The 16,023-nt window shown below is 34.4% G+C and overlaps 1 protein-coding gene across 1 annotated transcript in view; it reads left to right on the top strand.

The window, feature by feature from the left end:
- FAM110B (family with sequence similarity 110 member B) overlaps positions 1–1,806 on the top strand; it is a 111,494-nt gene extending 109,688 nt beyond the window's left edge. Inside the window, exon 4 of the transcript XR_015695639.1 lies at positions 1,611–1,806. The gene's annotated coding sequence lies outside the window, so the exon portion shown is untranslated. The remainder of the gene's footprint in view (positions 1–1,610) is intronic.
- The last annotated feature ends 14,217 nt before the right edge of the window (positions 1,807–16,023 follow it).

Genomic DNA, 16,023 nt, shown 5'->3' with positions numbered 1-16,023 from the left:
GCAATGGTCGCTAAGTGAGAAAATGGTCGCTAAGTGTGAAAAATGGTCATCAGTCACTTTTTTCAATGCCATTGTAACTTTGGTCACTATACCACCTTTCTTGCCACAGTTCTTAAGTGAATAACTGCAGCTGGTATTTTGTATTTTGGATAGAATCTTTTTTTAAATAGTCTAAGACAATTTAAAAAAAGAATCCACACAGAATAAATTGAAGTAAAACATTTCAAAGTATTGTGCATACAATTTTAAAAAATGGTTTCACTTCAATTTTTTTGGATAGAATCTTTTTTAAAATAGTCTAAGACAATTTAAAAAAAATCCACACAGAATAAAACTATTTTAAAAAATCCTATGCACAATAAATAAAATATTATTTTAAAATACATTAAAAAAATAAAAGAAAAAACCCAGCTCACTTACCAGCAGGCACAAGTGAGCACTCCAAGTCAATCCAGAATGATGTAGATGTTAATACAAAGAACTGAGCAAATTAAAATGGTCAGGGAAATATTTTTCAAAGAAACTTTGCCACCATTTTTTCCACACGAGCAGACTTCCAACCTCCGTGCCCCTCTCCTCCGGAAAATCCAGGAAGGAACACTCGCTACCTCTCTAGCCAAGTATTTCCTGGAACTCTATGGTACTGGGTCATCTTTTCTTATAAAAGTGAGTAAAAGGGGCGGGGGGGTCCGTTTTCTTGCTTTAAAGTTTTAATATCTTCAATGAAAGTACTGAGACAGAGAGAGAGAGGTTAGACAGAGTGTCTTTTGTCTTGCCCCAGTTAGGATTTCTTAAGCAAATCCACTGGGCTTTCAACATGAAGCCAGAAAATCGGGACTTTTTTAAAATGCCCCGTGACAAATTGTTAGAAATCGTGACTGTCCTGCTGAAATAGGGACATCTGGTCACCTTACTCAAAATGGCTGATCATACAGCCAAATTGCTACACTCAAGCATTAGATTTACCAGAAAGCAAATTAACCTTTCCCAGGATGCCATCTATCATCCCTGTTAGGGTTTAAGGACTACTTAAGCATTCTTGCATCTATATATAATATACATGCTGGTGAGCTGCTTTACAGAATGTCAGCTTTCTATGCCTGTTTTATAAACTAAAAGAAGTATAAAATGTCAGGAGATGCAAGAAACCTGCTAGATCTATCAAAGAGGAAGACTGTGGTTTATAATTTTCTTCTGTATTAAACACAAATCCTCTATTATGCCAGGAAAATTACAACTGATGTAGAATCAGGCATCAACTCCTCTTTTTCCTTTAAAAAATAATTGTTACTTTCAGTTTTTGCTAGAGAAAAATCCATATAGATCCAGGCATGCTTTTAGTCTTAAGAAGATTTATGGTCAGTAAAAGCTAAAGATAGATAATTGGAAAAATGTTAAATAACTTATGAAGTATTCTCTTATTTACTACCAAAACATTATACATAGTTTAAAAATATCAGATTTTTAACATTGAAAAATTCATAAATTCCATCCTGTTGTGCTGAATTTAAATTACTGCATTATTGTATTATAATAAGGAAGCTTTGAACTTTCAGGAAATTAAATAGATAAAAGAACAACTGATTTATTCTGAATTTTTCTTCCTTTAGGGGAACTAAGAAGCAATCAGCCAACGTAGCAAAATTTGCAACATATAAAGGCAGAATAAAATATTTGGAATTGGCAATGTTTGTACTTAGATGCATCTACTTCCATGGGAACTGTATTCAGAAAAGCCACACTATTAGCCATAATAAATTTGCAAAGGCTAGAAAACATTGTACTAATAAATATTGCAGAAAGTTTTCAGAACAAATATTTGGACTGGATTTCACTTTGTTTGTGTTGGTTCTTAAGAAAAGTGGCTTATTATCCTGTTAGAGTGTCAATAGTTTGGAAAATACAAGTGGGTGTGTTAATACAGAATAATACCGCTCCTCCATTACTCACCAGGATACTCTTAGAGCTAATAGGATGTGGTTTATTCTTCACTGTTAAGCTATGACAGATTGGTCCTGATGTAAAATTGATCTCTATGTGCCAGATGAGTCATGATGTTTGTCATTTAGTTCACTGAATCTTGGGAGGCATAAAAAACTCAAGCAACAACTATTGGAAGCCTCATTTACTGCGGATCATATTAGGTCATAGTATGGACAATAAGTGGTGTGAGAAACACCTTTGTTCAGCACAACATCATCAGAAATGTTAATTTATTCAGTCCCAATTGTGATTCTGGGAGCCCTGAAAACTTTGTTTTTATCCTAATTGTTAGATCGAGTGAATAGATGAGGCAGACTCAGGCTAACAGTAACAACATCAGTTGTTTGATTTCTGTGTCACCCTCCTCAGGAACCCAAGACAGAAAGCACAAGGAAGTTGTTTATAGCCTTCTGTGCTAAAATTTCAGGATCAGCAGTGAGAAAGTTCCTTCTATGCTGGGAGTTCTTCCTCTATTTTTGGCAGCGAAACAGATAGCTCTCATATCCGCACATAAAGATAAGACATGTTTTTCTTTTCTGAAGCATGTGCTAAAATATAATTCCTGGGAAAATCAGCCATTAGAAGGTTTATACTTGAAATGCTTTGTTTTATATAACATTAAAATACTCGTTATAATATTGCATCTCAGTTCAGATAAAGCATAAAATTAGGCCTGGATGAAAGAAATCCACAACTGATATTATCTACCAATGTGTTATTGTTGTGAAAACACAAATGGTATCAGCAAGTTTTCAGTAGTCATCACATCTTGTGTGATATTGCAGGCACCAAAGTTCAAAATAAATGAACACTAAAGAGAAAATTGAATATAAAATCTCATAGGAACTTGTGAGGATACAGGTATTTTGCAACATTCAGATATCTTGTGAACTATTATTAAAATTATTATTTTTAATAAATTTTGGAGTCCATGTAATAATGTGGCTAAAATTAGAGCTTCTTTGGCTGATAAACTCCTCCTTAAGTCCTTTCCAGTCCAGAATGGTAAACAGAATACATTTTTCTGTTTACTCCTAATTTATATTAAGAACAATATTTTCCATTCAAGACAGTTTGTATCAGCAGCATGACCTCCAGCTTGTATGGATTTCAAATATTTGATTTTAATTTCCTTGTACTTTTTGTATGATTATTATTTTATAGTTGTTATTGTTGCTAAGTAGTAAAATATAATTTGTTAAAACAAGTTATTTTGGCATTAATATGCATATATTAGACATGATAGCAGTCTTCCAATATCTCAGAGGTTGCCACAAAGAAGAGGGAGTCAAGATATTCTCCAAAGCACCTGAGGGCAGAACCAGAAGCAATGGCTGGAAACTAATCAAGGAGAGAAGCAACTTAGAAATGAGGAGAAATTTCCTGACAGTTAGAACAATTAATCAGTGGAACAGCATGCCTCCAGAAGTTGTGAATGTCCCAACACTGGAAGTCTTTAAGAAGATGTTGGATAGCCATTTGTCTGAAATGGTGTAGGGTTTACTGCCTAGGCAAGGGGTTGGACTAGAAGACCTCCAAGGTCCCTTCCAACTCTGCCCGCCAGCTGATTTTTGGCCTTCCAGAGGGCTGGAGGAGGCCGTTTTTGCCTTCCTCAGGTTTCAGGAAAGCCTCCGGAACCTGGGGAGGGCAAAAACTACCCCCTGCATGGGAAGTGGAATCACACACACATGAGCAGGGAGGTGGTGCACATTCCATTGACACATAATTTTGGCACGCCTTTAGAAAAAGGTTAGCCACCACTATTATAGGCTATATACAATTACTTAGCCCATTAATATCTTGCTTTTTATGCAACAAGCCTCTTATAGCACAAGCCTCTTATAGCACATAAAAGCTAAGCAAATTAGAGTTAACAGTGCTGACAAGGAGGCTTTGTACAGCAGCTACCACTTTTCCAAAGTAGTTTTAGGAGCCAACTCATACTCATGTTAATGTCCATATCTTATACACAGCTCCCTTATAATTTTCTTTCAGCCGAGCAGTATTGAATAGGAAGATTTCAAACAAGGGAGTAGCGTACTCTTTTGCCTTTTGGTAGCTTTTGCACGGAACATTAATTTTACAGCTGTACTGCCTTTAAGTTTTTTAAACCTGATGAGGAAAGTCAACAACTTAATTAAATGTGAAATTGAGATGTCCCCAATAGAGGAACGATTAAGTACTGTATTCTATACTATTTATCCACTTCTTATGTCCCTTTTCCTAACCAATTTTTCTAACATGTTGTATGCCTACACACACATATATGCATGTTGTGCAGCTGTTAGCACTTGTATCCTGATTTTAAGTCATAAATCATAATACATACGAGGCAACCTGAGGTGCCTCATAATCTAGCAGTCTGGATTTGCATGTTTCCAAGTACTGTGGTTTGTGCAAGATAGGAAATTCCTACAGTGACAAGATTAGCATACCAAATTTAGATCTTATGTGGAATTACACAAAAGAGCATTTTAAAAAAAGAAGAGATTTTTCCAGACATTCACTTCTTCGCAGAACTACATGCATTTATTTCCAATATCATCAAATAACATTAAATCCTTATAACCTATTCTAAATAAAAATCAATAATATTTAGTAACCAAGTTTCTAGTCCTCCTTTCCAAATCACTGTTTACAATTTATATCCAATTTCCTTTTATTAAGCCAATACATATATATACATTATTATCATTATCAAACATTTATTTGACTATGTCCATTATTATAACATTTTTGACCTAATACTCAAAGTTTAACTAGATTCAATTCAATTTTTTATTATTAGCTTTTATGTCATAACAAAATTTCTAATCTTCCTTTCCTTTCACCATTTACCATTCATATCCAATTAATTCTTATCAAACCACTACATATGTATACATTATTATCATTGTCAATTATTTATTTAGCGATATCCATTATCACTTCATTTTTTACATAATGCTTTAAATTTAACTAAGTTTAACTAATTTTTTATTATAAGCTTTCATATATTAACCTGTATCTTTCCAGTAATAATGCAATCTTATGTCTTTTGCCATTTGTGGAATTAATCTTCTGATTATTCCCTTAGTAATATTTGTGCGGACTTCTCTTCGCAGCTCATTGCTTGTTGCATCTCTTATATAATACCCTCCATCTGTTTCTTTAATCAGCATATCTTTGATCATCAACGGTGCTTCTGATAAGATTTCTCTCCTTAAATCCATCAATTCTTCTCTTTTTTCTTCTTTTGTACCTTGCCATCTGGGGTTGAGTTCCAGACCATCTAGCTCCCCTTTCCATATTCCACTCTCTGCATTTCCAACCACACTCCATTCGCCATAGATGTCAACAAATTTCTTGTCTTTGTGCTCGTTTTTGTCTTCAATTTTTAGGACTCTAGCCTCCACTTTTTCCAATTGAGATTCTCCATCATATTTTGCTGTTATATGCTCTAGATTTTCCAGTTTCTCCCCAATTCTATCTGATACGTTTAATAATTTTTGAATTTCAAACACTATCACTTGCAATGTTAACATTTCTTTTTGATGTTGATGTTGTGCCACTTCTTATTAGATTTATTGCAAAATGTTTTTTGTCTTTATAACTAAGAGCTTTAATTTACCATTAAATGAATATATAAGGATACTGTAATCATATGTTTTAATTGCCTGATTCTTTTTGTAAAACAAGCCTGCAACTATGATTAACAAATACATTATTTATAATAAATCATTTGATATCTTATTAAACTATTTATAAAATAAATGTAAAACATAAAGTGTTTTAGATCACATGAAAAACTTTTCATTTATATATATATACCACATTTTTCAGAGTATAAAACACACCAGAGTATAAGACGCACCAAGATTTTGAAGAGGCAAATTTAAAAAAAAAAGTTTTTGCACTCTGCAGACCTCCCAAAAATGGCCCGTTTTTCGTGAAAACGGGCCCATTGTTTGTCAAAAAAGGGCATGCATAGCCTTTAGGAGGCTTGTAAGTGTTCCTGGGGACTGGGGGGGGGCAACATTAAGCAAGAAACGGCCCTTTTTCACTAAGTTCTGTCCTCCCCAACCCCCAGGAGCACTCTGGAAGCCTCCTAAAGGCATGGCCATTTTGGTGAAGGGGTGGGGTTTGGGGAGGCCAAAAATGCTCATTCAGTGTATAAGATCCACCCAGATTTTCAGCCTCTTTTTGGGGAGAAAAGGTGCATCTATACTCCGAAAAATATGATAAATACACTGAAGACAGTGTATTCAAAATATTTATATATAAATTTAAAAACTTGACTAAAAAAGAACAAAAAAGTTTTATTTTCATATTTATCAGATTTATTGCCACAAATATTTTAATCTCATTTGGATAATGAGCCAACAAAGCATATTGTAAAATAACTTTGAATCATATTCAGCATGTTAATATTTCAATAGCACTATTACCTTGCGTTGTTGTTTCTTTCTCTTAAATCATGATTATATTACTATAAAGTATCCCTAGTAATAAATCTTATAGTATTCCCATAAAAAATGGAAATTTTATAAGTAAGTTTAATTATAACTAGGTATCCATTGTCTTAATAAAATTTTGTGGGAACTTGTGGACTCTAGTTCCCATAATCTCTTATTTGTTCAAGTTATCTGAAACTGACAAAAACTGAAATGTAGAAATCTTGTTGTTCTCTGAATTTGCTGTTTGCTGGTAGACATTATATTACCCAACTAAGTAACATCATCAGTGTGAGTAATGAGTATGAGTGAACACCTTACTGAAATCCAACCACACTTAGAAAAGGCAAGATTTTGCCATCTTTAACAAGCCAAATTCTTACTTAGAAACCAAATACTAAAAAGTGGGACATAAAGAGAAATTGCAAATACAAATGCCATCTTCTCAATCCCCATAACAGAATACAGAAGGCTTAGATAAACACTAATATATGCTGTTTTCAAAATATTCAGTTCTTTTCACATCTCAATAACAAAAATGGCAATTAAAATCTACAAGGCCATAAAACAGTAATCTTATTATAAAGCAGTGAAATACCTTTTAGCAGAAGGCTCAGAGCGCCTTTGCTGTTTAAATCCACTCTTCTTTAATTCTGAAAGTCAACACAAAGAAAAAAGCTGTTATCATTTGTTAAATTAAGGGAAATGATTTTCAAAAGCTCCTAAGTGACTTAAAGCAGCATGGCTTGGTTCCTAAATCATAGCAAGGCTTTTAAAAGTATGTGGATTATAATAAGCGAATTGGAGGAAAGTAATTCCTAACTTCAGTACATTTGCTAGTCATTAGCCTTTGGTTTATGCTGCTTTTAATTTAATAGGTTGGATTTTTATAAATAAGCAGACATTATTCTTTATTAAGTATCAATTTAAGTGAAAGCACCTGCATTAACTATTTAGAACTTGTGTCATTTAAGACATGTGTCACTGCTATGATTAGGCATTCTGCTTTAAATCAGTGGGAGGATGATATCCAGTCAATTGAAAGATTTATTAGTGTCCACACGTTATAACATCATTATATAGTGTCTTTTCTTTTTTTAAAAAAAACTGTAATAAGAAAAAAAGAACAACAAAGAAAAGTTATGTGGGAGTCAAAATGGAACCAAAACTAAAGTACATAAAAATTCATAGCAAATGATAGCAATCTGAATACAGTTGGAATCACATCCACAAGAAGACAGTTGAATTGTTTGGGATCTGACTACTAAAATCTGCTTATCCTCAGTACAGGTAGTCCTCAACTTACAACAGTTCATTTAGTGACCGTTCAAAGTTACAGCAGTCCTGAAAAAAGTGACTTATGACCGTTTTTCACAGTTGCAACCTTTGCAGCATCCCCATGATGATCTAGTCAAAATTCAGATGCTTGGCAACTGGTTCATACTTAATGACAGTCGCAGTGTCCCGGGCTCATGTAATCCCTTTTTGCAACCTTTTGACAAGCGAAGTCAATGGGAAGCTGGATTCAGTAAACAACCAGGTTACTAACTTACCAACTGCAGTGATTCACTTAACAAGAAATGTTGCAAAATGGGGCAAAACTCAATGTCTCACTTAACAACAGAAATTGTGGGCTCAATTGTGGTTGTAACTCAAGGACTATCTATATTTTCCTCCTAATATCATCATAGAGAGGGCAGTGACAAGTTAATTTCTTTTACTTAACCCACTGCGCAAAGGCCAAAATCCTATTCCACTGTGTTTACAAAATCTCCCTTTGAGTTTTCTAGTAGGCATGATTTGAAGATTGCAAACCATATTTTTTACTTGTTTTTTTTTTAAGAATTTGTACACATTGTTGTAGTGAATGGGTAAATTCTCAATTCATGGAGGCAAGATATAGTAATTTTTTTCCTTTTTCAAATTTCAGCCAGATAGCTAATACGCAGGCCCAGACTTAAGCAAACAGGTAGGAGACTTTATAGTCACTGCAAAAAGCCAAATCTGGGGAGAGGAGAGCAAAACTCTGGCCTAGTTTTCCCCAATACAGAGGTAATGGACAGGCAGGTTGCAGGTCGTAAGAGAGGTCACCAGAGGATAAAATGTAATTTTAAGTTTCTAGCTTTTGCCCTGTAAACACTTCTTTACCTAGTAATCTTTGTTTAATGTTCTCATTAGTACCATGCTGTGTGGGCATTTTTCTATTTCAATGGCTTCTCTGAAATAGAAAAACGCCCACACACACAGCATGAACAGGCGGGACGATACCTCCCGCCTGCCAGCCATTTGGAAGCCTGCCCTTATTGATAAACGAGTCCCGAACATGATGAATGACACCAGGCCCACACTCACAAGAGCCACACAGAATATCACCACCAAACATCCACAAAGAAAACAGACAAAACCCCACACTGATGAGGAGGCACAACCAAGGACCAGAAGCCAGACTGCAAATGCACAATTAGCCTCTTTAAACCCCTCCATTCCTTACATGAAACACAAACCCCCAACCAATCAGAACACACCTCCACCTAATCAGGACACACCTCCACCCAATCAGGACACAGTCAAGCTCCCACCCAATCAGTTCAAACCCCCACTGGCAGTTAAAAGGAAGAAACAGCTGAGATCTCACATTGCTCCTGGAAGCACCAAGCCTGAAGAAGCCTGAAGATGACGAATGAGATTTCGTCGAAACGTCACCAAGACATCTCCAATTTTACGCGGGAGAAAACCCGAATAACTAGAGACCTACATACTAACACCCGCGAAAACCTCAGAAAACATACGTGTGTGTGTGTGTGTGTGTGTGTGTGTGTGTGTGTGTGTGTCACTGAAAATATGATTAGGAGGTAGTATTTCTCTAATGTAGTGCTTCTCAACCTTGACAACTTTAAAATTTATGGATCTCAACTCTAGGGGATTCTGAGAGTTGAAGTCCACACATCTTAAAAGTTGCCAAGGTTGAGAAATATTGACTTAATGTGTTTTATAAGTCATGTATCAAAATCTTACAAAAGTAATTCTTATTGCAAGATTAAACTCGGCACGTACGTTTCAAGAGTCCAGGAAAGATGTAGTAGTATTTAAAAACTGTAAAAGTACATTTTCTTTATAAAGATCAGTTTCCATATAATTATACAGAAGCCATGCAGAATGGCTCTATGTATGAAACAAAACAGAAGAAGACTAATAGACTTTTGCTAAGATAAATCACTGTTTACAGTGAATTCCCACATATAGCAACAGAAGATGATATATTATGTCAACATACCATATAGACAATAATAAAATATGATTGACTATGCACTCTGCAAGCAAAGCTGGACAACTCTTAAATCAACAAAACAAGACCTATGACACAAATCACCAACTCCATACAAATTTGTAATTTAAATTGAGGATAACAAGTAAAACAAAATAAAATCCGACCAACAAGATGTGACTTTAGAGATGGTCATTTTGAATGTAAGGAGGGTTAACACCTTTGGTGGGAAAATATATCGCATACTTTTCAGATCACTCCACTCACCTTTCATCCCCACCTGGCATTCAGGTCACAACTGTAGCTCCTTGTGGTTGTTTGTATGTGATCGCAGCCACACAATGGTCAACAGCTTCGACAAGCTAGCTAAATTAGGTAAAGGTAGGATAATGGATAGTGGCTCTTAAACCTTCAGTGAGAAAGGGAATTAAATCTACCAGAGTCTTCTCAGCATGTGAAGATAGACTTTGGTAGATTTAATAAATGAGACCAATCAAAGGTTCAACAGTTAACAAGGTGGTGTCTGCAAGTGTTGTGCAATGTGCATGATAAGGCATCGAAGACATCCTCGTCATCCATTCTGCCTAGTCCCATCTCTAGCTGTCTCTATTTTTGCCTTATCACTGGACCTTGATGGAATTGGAGAGAAAGTTGATTACAATGTACAAACATAGCTTGTAACAACTTTGGAAGCACCATCAATATTAAAAGAACTGAAGTTATATATCAGCCTGACCTCATGTACCATATATAGAACACAAAATCACAATTAAAGGCAGATATTATAACCAATTACCTTGGCAATATTTTTACTTTTGTGTAGTGAGTATTGTTACAGAAGTTAACTGGAGAAGAGCAACGGCATATTCTGCTTTTGGTAACTGTACTCCATTGTATAGGTTCCTATATTTCCTATTGATGAATTATTCCAGCAATAAAATCGAAGCCTACCAATTGTGATACTCACTAGCTTTTTATATGCAAGTAAAATGCAGACTCTGTGCTAAGGCATATAAGGTAGTTCAATCATTTTCACATGACTTGTCTTCACGGAATATTAGGTATCAGACAGCTAGATAATGTACCACACACTGAAGTTCTCTCTAGAGCGTATGTACCATCTGTTCATACATTGCTGATGTATGAACACAAACCTGGTGTGCAGGTAACTGCTGTGCTAGAAAAAGCTCTTATGGAGGGCAAAGGAAATGCTACAAAAACACATTAAAAATCTCCCTAAAATTGTTGACATAGATGCAATCATCTGAAAAATTGTTGCCCTAAAACTGACCTACTGACATGGCTTAATCCACAAGGTCTGTCAAGCTTATGAAGAAAAGAACATTGCTGAAGTGCTATTAATATAAGAGCGAACTGCCCAATCTAGAGTCAGCAGTGCAACAACTGCTGTGCTTACATATTTGCCGAAATTGGCCTGACCAGTCATCTGGACACACCACATTCAGATTTAACATGACTAATGTTAAATCTAATGATACCTTCATCAATATAATAAACAACACTGCTTTGTGATGAAGATAAACAATAGATTCAATGGACTATCATTGACAGAGCATCTGAATATTTCTGAAATGCAATTTATGACATAAAATATCTCAAGATGCAAAAAAGATTTTCTGTTCACATACTGGAAATAGCTGAAGGAAAGCAGAAGAAACTATATCCAGACTAAACTAAAGACTGAGATCCAAACAACAGCAAGAGACAAGAAGTTATATTTACATAAGTAATTATTTGAGAATTTGAGATATAATTGCTAACCCTTGATGAATTATTTTCTATTGAAATCTGATAAATAATTGAAAAGGCAAGAGGGTTCCAAAAATAATGTTATTTATATAAAATCTTTTGAATGTAAAAAATGTGAGAAATTATGGATAGCCGTTCCATACACTTGAGCCATTGAAAAATTTATATGATAGCCAGAAAACCAACTTATAATAGAATATGAGACAACTAAACAGTTCAAGATTGTCAAAGAAGTGCACCAAAGTTGTATATTTTCCCTATTTTAGTTATAGTCAAAATATGTCTACACACAATATTTTGTGTTGAATTATATAATTTTAAGAAATAAGTATATTTCTATTTTTTTTAAGCTTGGTGTCATTGTTTCTTCAAACGAAAAGCTGTTACAGATAAATAGTCTTGGGAGGATGAGATCTATTAGGGTTATGAAGAATAAGAAATGCCTTAATGACTAATAAGCACTAGTCAGATGTGAAAATCAGAGGCAAGCACTTCTACACATTACTGGATATTGGATCTGTCTGACGTGTGCCAAAAAGACTGTACTACTGTTTCTAAAGTTCTAATTAATACTAATATATAAAATGTAATAGTGATGTGTGAAAACAGCATTGCATAACTTGAAATACATCTTGGAATACTAATATTTATATTATCATAATTAGGGGAGTGTTTAATGAATTAATAAGAAAAATGCTCATAAGGACATAATCAGGAGTTTTATATTTCAAGAAGGAATTATTTTAAAGCCTTTTCTCACTTCCTCTAAAAACAGAATGTGTAATTGGCTTCCAAGAAAGAATGAAAAGATGTCATACTACTTATATTAAAAATAATAAAGAAGAATTTAAGCCAAGAATTGTTAAGAAAACTGGGTGAGATTTTGACAGATTTTATCTTAACAACTGTAAGTAGTTATTCTCCCCTATCCTTATTCCCCACAAAATGTATGTGCTATCATCCCCTTCCCCCATTATTCTCAATTCTGAATAACTTTGTTTTTGAAAAGCTGCAATTACAGAAGTTACCAATAATAGGAATCAGCACAGCTGTGCCTGGAGCTGTTCTATCCGTCATGCATGCTAATTCCAGCTATGATTAAAGCCCATGATTTCCAGGAAAGATGGCTAGCACCATTGTCAGAAGTGTCATGGCTTAATCCAATAGACATGGGCTTGTATGTGCCTGCTTGCAATATCTCTTCTGTCAGCTGGAGTTAGAGGTGGTGTTCATACTTCGAAGGATCGTGTCTTTTGTTTGTTTGCTTTATAAAAAAGTTCTGGTCCAGTATTTTCAACAAGAAATTAAAGAAAGTGGGATTATTTTACACAAGATTTTAGCTGATGTAGCCATGTCAAGAAATGATGTAACTCCATGATATAGAAATAGTCTCCTTTAAAAAAAATATACAAACAGGCTACAGAGCAAATGAAGAAACACAATAACTCATGTTTAAAAGGTGCAAAAAGCTTCTGTTTACTATATTTAAAAATTAGCTATATTCAGTTACTTTCCTGAAACAGCTTTTTCACCCACCCACATGTCTAATTCTTTTGTCATCCTATGATTAGTGGGGCGTGAGAAATGGCATGCAGCATAGAAAGACCCAGCAAATGTTTATTTCCTTTTGATATTTTTATAGTAAGCAACACAGATTCTGACAAATAAAATAACATTCTTTATTTGTTCATCACTTCCAAAGCTTTATAATGTATATCAGTTCCAGACATACAAATCCTTAACAATGAAGCAATAAAGTTATAGTAAATGTGTTCCATAGCTTCATTTATCCCTGAAAGGCTTTTATGTTCTATTTTTTACTTGTGGGGTATATTACTTTTAATCTGTTTGTTTTAATATACTAAAATAAAGGGAAAATAATATCAAAAGAAGGAAAACAAACAGAATGAAATAAAATAGTTTAATTTTTTAATATAGAATTAAATCCTCGCCACCCCAGCTAATTCTGATAACTTTTTCCATCACATCATTAGATAGCAGAGTGTGAAAATTTGTCTGTGGCATTTTATTTCTATCATTAAAAAATCATCTTTTCCTATGTTCCATTGTTTTTCAGATTGTGCAAATGAAAAGGAGATCAAGATTTTTTTTAAAAAAAAGTCCTTTCTATATTTCTGTTTACCTTAAAAGACCTATTTCATGAGGGGAGGGAAGGAAAAACAATTGAATAATGAAAAACTTATTAAATCTTTATTACTTTTTATTTTTAAAAAAATAAAATACCCACTCTGAAAGTTCTGTATATTTACTTTAGAATTAAATGAGATAAAAATTAGAAAATGTTGAGCTTTGTTTATATAATAGCAACAAATGTTTTCAATAGGTGATCTCCTTTTCATTTGCCAGTTTGTGACAACCAGACCCTTGTGGGAGTTGAAATTCTGATAAAGGATAAGCTGGAATTTGATGACATCAATGCCTAAGCATTAAGGAATCTTTTGCTCTCTGGTGCTAATGAGTAAACTGTCAGTTATCACAAGTGACAAAATTAATAATGAGAGTTAGCAAAATATTGATTAAAACAAAAGATAGGAATTTTGTTGCTAATTTATTTCATACACCTTGGTGCTATGTGATAATGTTTTACTTGTTTTGATTTAAGTGATTTCATTTTTTTAATTCAGTGTGAACACCTAAGGTGATCTACTGCACAAACTGATAAAGCAGTTTTAGGAAAACCAGACATTAGCTACAAAATTCCACATGACCACTAGATGCAAGCAAGCCCTGATCTGGTATTCCTAGCAATTTGTTTCACCAGGCATTATGAAATGAGACATTTAGCTAGCTGGCTGGCTGGCTGGCTAGCAGTTGGTGATTCAATTTTGAGGCAACTAATTCCACAATATTCTGCATAGCTCACAACATTAAAAGTAAGCAAGCATTAAAACAATAGAAGCAGAGATCATATGTATCCAGATTAAAAGAACGTTCTACTGGGAACTGATCCTATTCTACTCCAGAATGGGGGAATCCAACACATTTTCAACAACTTTTTTAAAAATTATCATAGGAGTAATATGGATTATTGAGAGGATGCTGGTTCAGAGCCAGATGCTGCAACGAAGAAGGCATATTTCCTAAATTACAATAGATAGCTTCTCATTCTGTTTGACATTACAGGATAGGCAGAAACTACACGAAAAACTACTTGTGATGCACAAAATTGGTGTCTGTCTTTCTTAAAACAAAATAATGCTTCATTAAATTTTGTCAAGCACAGAGCAGGCTATTTGATATCTGCTTCCGGCAGCAAAATGTGTTGGAAGTAGAATGAGGCTGTTGGTTGTTCTACCTGGGGATGTAACAATTATAATCCAGGGCTGGCTATCCAGGACCTCCAAAGATGTTTTGTGCAACTCTTGGAATCTTTCCAGTTACATCACCAATTTTCAGAAGCACAATGAATAAAACCAACAATGCAACTTCCCATTGCATTTTGAGCTGGAAAAGAAAAATGATGGTATTTGCCCTGGCGTTTCAACCTGCCCCATAAAATCAATCCAGAATATTCTAAAATATGTAACATAACTCTAATCACTTTCTCTCATTGTTCTACTAGCTACAGCCATTTCCCCCCTAACCCAAAAGGCAAGTATAGTTCTGAAAGATTGCCTGTCTCTGTTTTAGTCCAAGAGGGGGAAAAATGTAAAACCAGGCCAAATAATTCTTATTTTCTCAAGTTAATTTCATTAATACTAATTTTATATTTATATTACCCAACCTCTCTAAAACAACTCTTTTCCTCCCCAATGTTTTATGCTTGCAGTCTTTCTATGGAATTATTTTACATGAAAGCTTTTATGTTCCAAGTAGGAAGATTTCAATTTCCAGAATGGCACTGCTCATTTGAAGACGTATTAAACATCTGTTTCTACCACTGTGTATAATCTCTTGAAATCTGTTTCCCTTCAGAAGCATCTTCAAAGATGTATCTGAATGAAGATTTCGGTTGTATCTATCATGCCAGTGACATTTTAATACCTTATTTTATAAATGAGTTTTGGTTAATAACACAGGTGCCCAACCTCACCAAAAGCTTTTTAATTTGTGAAAGTTACAGTATGTCTAAGTGGAAGCCATAGCAGCACCAAACAGCATCTCATTTTATTCTTCTCTTCTGCCCTCCGCTGTGTGCTAAATGGGAGGTTTTATCTTCTTTTCAATTGAAAAAGCGAAGCCATTTATGATGAACAGTGCCTTCAAATGTGTGTGTATGGGTGCATTAATTAGCCCTTTGAAGTTTTTCTTAGCTTTAAAAAAAAATCCTACAAAAATAATCTCTTGATCTTCAGAATTACCCATGGTATTCCCTACTGGATCAAGAGGCTGAAGAAAATGCAAAATGTAGATTGTATTATAATTTATTTCAAATGTGCGCTTATGTAAAATCCAAAAAAGAAAGAAAGAATAAAAATGAACCAAAAGACCTTTGATATTACAATTTTAAAATTGACTTAAAGATGCATAGTAACAGTGTGCCTTCACTTTTTCAATAACTAATCCACAGAGTTCACTGTTTTACCAAGCAGGAAGAGTGAAGGTAATCTT

The sequence above is a fragment of the Thamnophis sirtalis genome, unplaced genomic scaffold, assembly GCF_051295495.1.
Source record: "Thamnophis sirtalis isolate CommonGarterSnake01/CBP01778 unplaced genomic scaffold, rThaSir2_p1.2 scaffold_2, whole genome shotgun sequence".
Lineage (NCBI taxonomy): Eukaryota > Metazoa > Chordata > Lepidosauria > Squamata > Natricidae > Thamnophis > Thamnophis sirtalis.
Note: the sequence above shows the minus strand (reverse complement) of the source record. Positions and strands in the feature narration are given on the sequence as shown.